This window comes from Lathyrus oleraceus, chromosome 1 (assembly GCF_024323335.1).
Source record: "Lathyrus oleraceus cultivar Zhongwan6 chromosome 1, CAAS_Psat_ZW6_1.0, whole genome shotgun sequence".
NCBI lineage: Eukaryota > Viridiplantae > Streptophyta > Magnoliopsida > Fabales > Fabaceae > Lathyrus > Lathyrus oleraceus.
In genome coordinates this window covers 346,352,810-346,365,290 of record NC_066579.1, presented here as the reverse complement: position 1 = coordinate 346,365,290, position 12,481 = coordinate 346,352,810, and positions in this window count along the sequence as shown.

Genomic DNA, 12,481 nt, shown 5'->3' with positions numbered 1-12,481 from the left:
TCTTATGTGTCTTGAGGCTTTAGCTAACAACCTTAAGGTCAGTGTAGGCTTTCTCTTTCTTGTCCTCTTTTATCCTAGTCATTTCTTCACTCCTTATGAATTGTTCTAGCACTTGGTCAAGATCCTTCCTCAGATAACTTCTGTCGCATGTGACTTGGTGAACATTTTCCTCTAGGTCCTCCTTTTTCCTTCTAAGTTGAAGGATAATGGCATTAAGGATGTCCACTTTCTTCATAGAAACGACAACTGGTATAGGTTCCCTTATTGCGACTGGTTGCTTGAGAGCAAAAGGTAACTTTACTTTACGCACTCTTTCTTTCATCCATTGAGCATAAGGTACTATAACCTTATCTCTAGGCCTCTTTAACCTACTTCTACCTTTGTTAATTTGTATCTAAGCATGGATAACCTTCTGAATAGTTGGATCGTTCATAGTTACCCCTTGTAGAACAAAACCCCATAATAATTTGTCATTAGGTTTGTAAGGCAAAGGGTATCCCAGTTGTCTCATAGCCAACGTTGGATTGTAGGTTATACACCCCTTTGACCCTATGAGGGGTACATTAGAGAATCTCCCATATCGCATAATCATGTCATCACAGTGAAGGATTTATGGATACCATATGATATTCTTATCGGTAAGTGAGACCAAACATTGGGCCCACTTATGTCCACTCATAACCTCAACAATAGTCATATCTTTTGCAATGTGAGAGATGAGCCATTTGCAGAGTATAAGAGCACAACACAACATCATACCCTTTTTTTTCTCATGTCTTTGGTGGAGGGTGTAATAATACATCTGCAAGGATATCAGGTGTATGATCCTCGTCCCCAACCTTCATATCCAAGAACACATTTATGGTTGCATAGTCCATAAAATCTTGTTCACTAGGGAACATAATTAAGCTAAAGATAAGAAGGATCATGATGTTTTCCAAGGAATCCCACTTCATGGAGGTTGCAAAGTTAGCATCTTTCCTTTCTAAATAGTCCCTTAGAAAACCCTTGAAATTCCTATGGATCTTTAAGTTAGTTTTCAAATCAGCAGCACAAATTTCAAGATGGTTAGATATTTCTCCTACTGAAGAATTGTACCCTATCATCTTGAAGGGGCCCCTTGCAGGCTTAGAATTTCCCATGATTTTACTGAACTCCTCAAGAGTAAGAGCTATTTGAAAATCCTGGAATTGGAAGCACCTCAATGTGGGGTCATAAAATTGTGCCAAAGCGGTTATGGCATCCTTTTGTACTAGAACACTCAAGATGTCCAAGATTTTTCCATACTCATAAGTTATGGAGTTCCTTCTGTTTTTGGTCAACCCCATGGTACATGCTTTCAAGTTTTCAGTGTTTGATTCCCTTACTTTAATTTGGAGAGTTTTCCTTTTATTAAATTCCATTTTTTCTTAGAATGCTTGGCAATAAATGATTAAGATTTCCTAAAATGATTGAATGCAAAAAATATTTTAATGATATGATGATATGATTATCTTAAGGTTTAAGGATAGGTAAGGAAATGTGAAAAACATGACCTAGTTAAGGAAGTCTTCCTATGACAGGCCAGTTCTAGGTTTGTACTACCCAATCCTCTCACTTGTAGGATTTAAAATTTGGGATAATAATCCCGGAGTCATGAACTATACCCTTATTTTACCATGAGAATGAACTAGCCCTCACAAGGTAACCCTTCAGGATAAGTTTAATCTAGGTGGGACCTTAGTAAAAGTCCTCGCAGGTTGATAACATAAGGTCACCATGCGTGAAACAGGTTCTAGATAACGGTTCCCGGAGTCATGAACCACATCCAAATCATCAGCGTAGTGAGCGGATAACCATACTATGAAGAAAAATTTGAGGGTTCTATTTTGAATGTAACTGTAACACCTCAAAATTTGCCCTCCTCTCTTGGGACTAGCATTAACATATATTGCATTTCATTTTAGGTCATTAGGCATTGCATATTGCATATCATGTGGTTACATTGTGCAAGCCATCTTCTCAAGTCTTGATCAGAAGATGGAGAAGTCTAAGTGCAAGCCTAGGGTTTATTGACTGATCATGGGCCATCTGAGGATTGGGCTGTGAACTAGGGTTTCATGACTCTCAATGGATATTGGTCTTCATCTTGATTGAAGTGATACATCATCATCATCATGGTTGGATATCATCAAGTGTTGGATCAGATTCCTTGAGATTAGGGTTTTGACCACTGGTCAACCCTAATCAATTGCATTGGGCCAATTAGGGCATAATCAGGAGCTGGGGTCTATGATGGTTCTGGGGTTCATAATATGATTATATGGTGCTTATTGAGGCTAGGGTTTCACCCTTGAGCCATTTCATCAGAGAATTGGAGCTCAATTTGATCTATGCATTGCCAATTTCATCTATCAGTTGAAAAGTCAACTGTGGTCAACTGTACATGATCTGATGGATTTGGAGGTGGAAATGAGTTGGACACACTTCATTTATGTTGGAACAAGTATTAAATGACATCTCAAAGCTTAAGAATGAAGAAAATCAAGTCAGGACAAAAGCTGCCAAAAATAGAAAGTGACTTGTAATTGAAGGTTCCAAAAATGGAAAGTTTTTGACCTCAAAGCCACGTGTCCAAGGAAACTTCAAATGAAAATTTGTTCAACATGAAAGTTGTAGATCTTGTTCTCACCTTTCCAAAAAGTCCAAGAACTTGAAAATCCCATGTATGGTTTGAAAATTAGGGCTCAGTGAATTTCAGAAATGACCCATAATCAGGAGGCCACAATTTCCACATGGTTTGTCCAAATTGCAAGTTCTTTATATGCACAAACTCCATTTGACATGTACTTTCATGGTGCATAACTGGATTTTTCCAAAAGTGGTCAATGCAAAAAGTCAAATTTTCAACCGGACAGTTAAAATGGACCAAGGGCAAAATTGTCCAACTTGTGAAATAATTGGAATTTTTGAGTGGGGATTTTTGCTGCACCTCATGAATGGCATTTAAAATTTGTTGGAATCATCATTTCTTGGCAAAGGCTTGTAATTTGAGATTTGGCTTGAAAAATGAAAGTGTAAAATTGGACAAAATGCAAATACATAGTGAAATTGAGAATGGCTTATCCAATGAGCAAAAGACAAATGGAGACAGCTCACACATGGCATTTGGAAGGTGTGTGAGCTGTCAAACAGGTGGCAATGAGCTGGCAAGTGAAATCCCCATTTTGCCCTCACTTGAAATTAGCACTTTCATTAACAAATCCAACTTGGCTAATTACATGATTAAGAGATGGTTTAAGCACACATATATATTCTTAATCACTCAATAAGCATAACAGAATAACACAAATCCCAAAACTAGATCTGAAAATTCATCACATTCTCTCAAAATCTCAAGAACACCAAAACCTTCAAACTCATCAATCTTCCTCAATCTTGGATCAAACTTCGAATTTCTTGTTGCATCAATCTCCTTTCATCATCATCTCAAACTGTTTTTGGTCATTGGAGCACAAGGAGTGGTAATTCGCAGCTGTCCAAAAGTGCATCATTCATGGTGAATCTTGAATTCGAGCATTAGAAGCCACTACATTCGAATCCAACTCTTCTACTCACCTTCCACAAGCTCATACTACATCTGTTTGAGGAGAAATTGCTCGAAGAACACCGATTCCCGCGCTGTCATCTCCAGGTGTGTGAATTTCGAGTTTCATTAATTGCTTAATTGTTAGGTGTGTTTGAAAGCTCGTGCCATGTAGAATCCAATGATATGCGTAGCTTTGATTATGATGCAACGTAGGTTGAGATATCTGGATTTGAAAGTATGATGTGAAACCCTAACTCGATCGATCCGTAGGATTTAGAAACATTTAGGTTAAATCATGTTGATATTTGAGATCCACGTGATGAGACGATTCCAACGGTTATTCATTCGTGAGTTTTCATTGAGATTTGAGCAAAACCACTTTTGGATGTGGAGGTTGAAGCACGGCGAAGAAGAAGATGATTTTCTGGAAAATTACTGTTTGATCTGAAATTTCATTTGAAAATTTGAACTAGCTGTTTACCGCTCCCGCGCTCCACTAATTACAACTCTGCCATTGTTAATTCCATTTAATTAATATTAATTCTAAAAATTGTTAAAAAATCATAATCACCTTAGAAAATTCACCAAAAATCATAGAAAAATCAGAAAAATGTGGAAATTTTTGTGTTGACTTTGTTGTTGACTGTAGATGTTTTTTGACCTATTGGTTGAAGTTGTGCATGGTAGAAATTATGTTTGACTTAGGTTTGTTTCACATGTGCTACATTTTGATACCTTTGGCCAATTTCAATGTGAAATTCTCATGCTTACAAATAAATTCTTGAAATTTTTTGTGATGATTGTGGACTGGTTGATGCTTATTTACATGTAAATTTCATGAGTTTTTGATGCCTGGCCATGGAGTTATGAATTTTGGAACTTAGGTGTGACAATTTGTGTCACACCTCATTATGTCAACTTGCTGGATTTTTTTGAGTGGCCTATACTTGTTGGATTAATGTGAAATTTTGCATGATGGTTGATTAACATGTTAAGAGGCTATGTGAATTTTTGTGGAATTTTACATTGCATTTTCAAATTGATTGCTATTTTTCATCTCTGGTGGTTGAATTTGCAAGTTCATGTGATATATGTTGGTAGATTTAGTGTGAAATGCTCATATGGTATTGTGTGATCATGAAATTTGATATGCTTGTAATAGACACATGATGTGACATCCCTGTTTTGGTCTCACTCATTTCTTTACTGTTTTCATTGAGTTATGAATTTTTGAAGTGAATGCATATGTTGATGTTGTGATTTGGAGCATGTAATTGTGTCTGTTTTTGTTGATTTTCATTGACATGGTTCCCTTGGTCCAATTAAGCTCAAATTTGGTATGCTAGACCTTGAATAGCCCCTGTTTAGGTGTAAATTATTTGAGAATTTTTGAAATTGTTTTGATGTGGGATTGAATGCAATAGTTCTGTTTGCATGTTTGGTGTTTCATTTGAACTAGTTTGGATTGTTTTGTGCATAAAATGAACATGATGAATGATATGGATATGGGACTAATTGTGTTGGCTTTTGTTTGACATTAATTTGAGTTTGGTTGGATATCCCTTGCTGTTTAGGAATTTTTCTTGCCTTTGGACCCTAGGCTTAGCCTAGTGGTCTTGTTGCTAATATTTGCTTGATTTTTCAGGATCAAAAGCATAATGTGTATGGAGAATGATCCAAGTCAATGCAATTGATGTTGTTTGATGTTTGTACACTAACACAACTTTGTTTTGTAGGTTGTGAAGTTTGGGATTGAGCTTTGAGCTTGCTTTGTTGTGCATTGATCTGTATAGATTAATTGGTTGATACTTGCTGTTTAGTTTTGTCTGTCTGAGTACTAACTGTGTTTGACTGTTTCCAGGTACTTTTAGTTGCTCAGTTCCTTGTGAACTTTTGCTTTGCTTTGCTTAAGCAACTTGCATTGAGGTATAACTTCCTAACTTCATGTAGTCTGGAGACCCGGCTGTTACCGGGCCGGGCAAATAAATGTCTGAAGTCCTCCTTAAGAGGCGATGATTGTGATTGTTTAATTTTGTGCCTAAGCAGGTAAAGTCCTTAATCAAGGCAATTGGTGGAAGGTAGGGATATGCAATCTATCCCCCACTATTCAGTTGAGTCTTCTCCTTGCTCCCATTACATGGTTGTAGCATTGAGATCACGAGCCCAAGATCTTGTGCAGTGCACATTGTGTCAGAGTCTCTGAGTATAGAAGGGTTCCCCCATTCTGGACCCATGCTCATTTGTCAGAAGCTCTCCCTGGTTAGGGATAAGAGCTGTGAGGTCTGATCCTCACTTCACCTCTCATCTGCTTCACCTTAGCCTCGTAATGGCAAGGTTAAGAGCAAACCCAGCCCGTACAGACGACTCGCTTCGGCAGTCAAACCTATTGTGTGAGCCACTTGTTTGGTTATAATGCGTGCTGTGTGGATATCTGTTTGAGATGCTTGTTCTCATTTGATGTATGCTTGTATGTTGTTTGCTTGTGTGCTTGCTTCTTTCCTGGATAGGAATAGTTTGCTTATGCAAGTAGGATAGAAAACTGAACTTAGGGTAAACGATGCATGACAACACTAGGCTCGAGTCCAGCTCCCTAGTAGTGTGTCTTTCCCTGGTTTCTGGTTAGCAATTCAGTCCCTTTCAGGGGAACTACATCGCCCTGATCCTTGTTCCAGACAAGGTATGTAGGCAGGTGGTCGTGCGAGACCACTCCGGGCAACCTTTTTCTTTTTTGCGTGTGTTTACTTGTTATCTGATTGTGAGTTGGGTTCGGATGCCGACGTAAGCCCAGTGATTGGCTGTCGGGCTCCACGTTTGCCCTTTTGAGTGTGTTTTGGTTCGGATGCCGACGTAATTCCATCCAGTGGTTGTCGGGCTCCATGTTTGCTACCCTTGCTTGTTTGTATGTTTTGTGTTGTTTGGCGTGCGTAAGCCGAACTACAGTGGCTCTGATTCTTGTTCCAGACAAGATATGTAGGCATAAGGTGCGATACCTTATCGAGCTCCCTTCTCTTAACCCCACCTGCGTTCCCCGTGTGTGTGTGTGATGTTTAGCAACCTATTCTTTATTCTAGGACGTGGATCCCGTCGAGTACGACGGACGTGAGGGGTGCTAATACCTTCCCCTTGCGTAACCGACTCCCTTACCCTTTCTCTCTGGTCGCGAGACCATGTTCTTTCCAGGTTTCTCTGAGCGTTTCCTTTCCCTATCTTGGGATAAATAACGCACAGTGGCGGCTCTGTGTGTGTTTTATTTTGAGCTTCGCCGGTTGATTTTCGCGGATGCGACAGCTGGCGACTCTGCTGGGGAATATATGAGATGTAGACCTGTGCTGGTCCATCTTCCCTAAGCGAGGCTCTCCTAGCGTTCTAGGACTAGTTTAGGTTGCTTGTGCTGTTGTATTTATTGTATTTATTATTCTAACCCATGTATATATTTGCATTAAATGTCTGCATGCATCATACTATCATGTTGTTGCCATCCTCTATGCAGGTGGTTCCTCTGTTTTGGGGTGGGTGTTCTGAGTGAGGCTAAAACCCAGGCCCGAGTATACACCTAGGACTAGTGTGGTCTCACGTTCCTCATTTGCTGAATCAGCATATTGTTGTAACGTGACATACCACAAGCCGGACGAGGTTCATTTGATAGTGCTCTCCTCTGTGGACATTCCACTTTGGTTGAGTTACTCCATCTGAACTATTGACTCTGGTGACCGATCATTTCCCGGATCTTTGGTTTAGACGATCTCAGGAGAGCTGCAATGGCACACCCGAGAGGGCAAACCCATTGAGTATCTCTGCCCGATTGTCGAGACTATTGTCCGCCTTAGGATGACCTGTTTAGAATTCACCTGTGAGGGGAGGGTGTTTCTTTCAGATGCATGTTCAGATGGTGACTCAGATGGTGACTATTTGTTCTGAGGGTCTTATTTATAAGTCGGATTTATGGTCATTTATTGCCGTGATGCCGGAGTGCTGTCCGTGATTTATCAGTGGGGATCCGTTTATTTCAGGATTCCCCGGGCCGAGTTATTTATCAGTGGGGATCCGTTTATTTCGGATTCCCCGGGCTGATTCAGATGGTGATGGTGTGTCTGCTCAGAGACCAGTGCTGATGATGATGTGTCTGTCTTCCGTTTATTTCGGAACCCGTGGGTCTGATTGATGATTGTACATTCCTCAGATGGTTATGATCAGTTCAGAAACCAGATTCAGTGAAGATGATCAAATGGCTTGGAGGATGGCAATGCATTGCATTCATTCATCAGCATCATTGCATCTTGCATTAATTACATCTAACACATGTTTACCCATATGCAGGGACACTTTTGATCGAGATTCTGGTTGAGAGACTCTCTGCTCAGATATGAGGACCGGCCTGAAAAACAACATTGCTTACAGTTTCTTCGATCCCGAGATTGGTGTGCTCAAGGATATGATAGCATTGATTACTCCCGACCATGTGGGGATGTTCCGGGAGGCATACGGTAGTATCCTGAAGATGGTTTTCAGACTCAGTGACAACGACAGAAGTGCCATTCATACCCTTCTCCAGTTCTATGATCCGGGGCTGAGATGCTTTGTGTTTCCAGACTATCTGTTGGGACCTCTGATGGAGGACTATGCCAGTATTCTGGGTATCACAATTCGAGATCAGATTCCTTTTTGTGCTATTAGGGGAGAGCCTGATGTCCTTGGAATTTCACGTGCTCTTTATTTGAGTCCGGAAATGGTCAAGGAAGGGTTGAAGGAAAAAGGAAAGTTACCGGGTTTTCACTTGGGTTTCTTGGAGTCCGAAGCCAAGGAGCATGCTGCTGTGGGTGACTGGAAGACAGTATGTGCTTTGATTGCTGTGAGCATCTATGGGGTTGTTCTGTTCCCCAATCAGAAGAATTTTGTAGACCATAATGCTATCATATTATTCATGCAGAGAAACCCTATCCCTACTTTGATCGGAGATGTCTACTACTCAGTGCATAATCGGAATGAGAAGCTGCGTGGGGGTTTGGTCAGATGCTGTTCTCAGTTGCTCTTCAAGTGGTTCAAGGGGTATTTGCCCTCTCGAGGTGCCTTCGTTCAGATTGATCCCAGTGTCAAGTGGTCCTTTAGGTTGATGGGTCTGCGGGCTGATGACATTTCTTGGACTCATAATGGTTTGGCTGGACGAGACTTCATATATAGCTGTGGGAGTTTTCCCAATGTGCCTCTCATAGGAGTGCAGGGTTGCATTAATTACAACCCGACGCTTCTTAGGAGACAGATGGGGTTCGCTATGGAGGTTCCTCCTCTCGAGTGTGAGACTCAGGAGTCCGTTTATTTTCCTGTGGAGGGCAATCAGGCCAAGATGATGCAGGTGTCCGGGGCATGGCGCAATGTTCAGAGAAAGGGTAAGGTTCCGTTCGGCAAAGTCAACTGTCGATATTTTCCTTTGTTTGAAGATTGGTTGCGGAAGAGGATTGAAGCCACATTTCTACCATTTCCTGGAGGTGATTTGGGGTGTCCTATGATCGAGGGTCCAAGTTCTTCCGTCAGCATGGAGGAATTCCTTGAGATGAAGAGGGCCAGAGATCAGTTACTTGCAGAGAAAGCTGAGTTGGGGAGAAGTGTTGCTCATTTTCAGGCAGCTAATCAGGAGATCAAAGTGAGGATGGAAGATCGAGACAAACGACACGCCATGGAGGCCAAACGCTTTGAGATGGATACAGCCTACTATGGGAAGATCAGCCAAGCTTTAGCATCGTCCAACAGGGAGCACGACATCACGAAGGATAAGCTGTTCAGAGCATTGAAAGTCATTGAAGATGAGAAGAGAAGGCAAATCCTAGTGAGGGATCAGAGAGATGAGAGAGCCAGAGTCCTCGCTGCAGAGTGGGAAGCGGAGAAAGCAAAGATCAGGGCTGAAAGAGATCACTACATGGCAGAGAGAGACCACTACTTCAGGCAGATGAAGATTCATCAGAAGGAAGTGGGGAGATTACAGCAGGAGAACACCGAGCTCAGGTTCGCCGCAGAGTTCGCGAGGATGGAAGACGAGATAGGGCCACCTGCGGGACCCTCATCCAGTTAGATCTTTCATTTGTGTTGGATTATCGTCAGACTTGTTGACGGAATTCACTTGTTTGTATTTCTTTCCTATTCTGGAGGATTATATTTGACTTTGTCTGGTTGATGTATGACTATGGCACTGTTTGTGCACTCTTTGCTATGTGATGGTTGTTTTCGTTCAGTGATTAATCTTCAAGCTTTATTTGCTTTACCGTATGCACTCTCACAAGCACACATGGTTGGGGGTATCATGCTAGATCACCTATCTCCGATCTGCACGATGAAATCAAACACTGCAAATCAAAATATTGTTGCCGGGTTATTATATGTCTCCATGAAGCCAGGATCGAGAGACAAAGTGTTCCTCATGTGGATAGACACTGCATTCATGCATAATAACTTGTTTTCTGTTTTGCAGGTGTCAGTTTCTAACCTGTTTGATTGACACAGGAATGATGAATTCGTCCAACGCTGACGTTCTCGAGCTGAAAGAGAAGATGGGAGAGCTGATTGATGTCATGCGAGAGTTCGCCTTGGGGCAGAAAGTAATTGCCGAAAAGGTGGGGAGGATTGAAGATTGGCTGAAGATGGGGAACATGCAAGGAAACGCTTCGTTGTCTGGACCGAAGAAATCCTTCGGTAATGACCAGCGCAAGGATGAGGGTGGATCGAGTGCTGTGTATGCCCAGAGAGGACACGGTAGGGGTCGTTACTACCAGCACACTGCTGCAGTAACCATCCCTGCTGGCAATCAGTCAGTACGACAGCAACATCAGCCAACTCCACAGAAGATACAGGGAGCTGGGAGTCAAGTGAAAGGAAAGGGGGTCGATCGCCATTTTGACAAGCCGCCCGTGACATATGCTGTTCTGTTTAAAAAGTTGATGGATTTTGGGTTGGTTCAGTCGAGGGCGATGGTTCCGATGAGATCAGATCAGAAGCCTCCTAATTATGATGAGAACGCCCAGTGTGAATTTCATTCTGGAACACTGGGGCATAACATTGAGGGCTGTAGAGCATTCAAGAATGTTGTCCAGGATCTGGTAGACTCTCAGGCTATCAGTTTTGCGCCATCACCGAATGTTAATGCTAATCCCATGCCGGCGCATGGTCAGGTGATGAGGGGTGCAATTGCTGAAGATTCAGATCACGCCTATACGGTGGGGGGAGAGACTAACAGTGACTGGGGGACTGATCAATGGATAAGATCGTGCGTACCAGGAAGCTGGAAGGCTTAAAAAGGGATCAACACTGTCACTCGTCCGGAAGAGTAATATTTCTTGTTTTCAGTTTATATGCATGAAAGCCATACGTGTTGCCCGACACGTAATGGTCCATTGTAAGGGCCACCTCATGTTTAAATTTGCATTTCTGCATCATTAATAAATGGATGTTTTTCAGTCAAAAAACGGTGTTCCCTGTCTTTCATTTATTTTTGCAGTTTAAAAACAAATAAAAATGGCAATGTTTGTTTTCATTTTTCTTTTTTGATTTGTCTTGTTCCGAATTCGAAAAGTAATTCTCCGGATCTCGTTGATAACAATTTGGTTACGCCTCATATGACTTCGACAAACCGATCTATCTTGCTGAAGAAGAAGACGAAGAAGATTGTGATCTGCTGGAATTAGCCAGGTTGTTTAAACAAGAGGAGAAGGTGATTCAGCCGCTCGAGGGCGATGCGAGATTGTTATTCCAAGCACCGCCGAGGTCAGGAAGGAAAATTGGGGCCGTTTCAGAGGCGAGTCGAAAGCAGAATGGTAGCCTTGTTGAAAAAGCATGTGGATGCCTTCACCTGGTCATGTCAGAATATGCCAGGGTCGGATACCGATGTCATTGTGTACAAGCTGCCATGGAGAGAAGACCGTCCTCTAAAGAAGCAGAACGCCAGTGCCTGTATCAGAGAGCCATGGTGACTTTGTTTCATGATACGATTCATCATGAAGTTGAATGCTATGTTGATGACATGATAGCAAAGTCCCAAAGCAGAAGAGGGGCATCTGGCAGATCTGGCCAAGCTGAGTGGACCAGTTGGAACAATTCAAACCGAGGTTGAATTCAGATGAGGGCACTATCAGAGTGCGGTTCGGTGAGATGTTGGGGTTCATTGTCAGAGAGGAATCGAGGTTGCTCCTGCTTAAAAAAAAAAGAAAAAAAAAAGAATAAATAAGAGAAATGCCTGAACCGAGAACAGAAAAAGGGGTTCGTGGTTTCTTAGAAAGATTGAACTACCTGTCATGGTTCACATCTTATCTAACAGCCACGTGTGCACCTATATTCAATCTGTTGAAAAAAAAGAGATCAAACGGTCAGGTGAAATAATGATGGCCAAGGGGCATTGAAGAATAAAAGAAAAGTTGCAGGAACCTCTGATTCTGATGTCTCCTATGGAAGGAGCAATTGTTAATTCTGTACTTGATGGCCTTCGAGGGGTCTATGAGGTGTGTACTGGGGCAGCATGACTAGTCTTGTCGAAAGGAGCATGCAATTTACCTTAGCAAAAAGTTTATCGACTGTGAAACAGTACATTCACTGTTCGAGAAAACTTGATGTACTTTGGCATAGGCTGCTCGCCGACTGAGACAGTATATGCTGATTCATACCGCTTTGTGGATTTCGAGATGGATTTGATCAAGTACGTATCTGAAAAGCCAGCAATGACCGGACGGGTTGCGAAAGGGCCAATGATTTTGATTGACTGATTTGTGATACTCTCAGAAAGCAATCAAGGGGTGTATTGTCTGATTACATCGCTCAACAACCCATTGAGGATTATCAACCGATGAAGTTTGAATTCCCTGATGAGGACATCTCGAGGTGCTCTAATCGAAAGATTGAGAGTAACCGATCCCGGAGGAGGGGCCTGACCCTGAA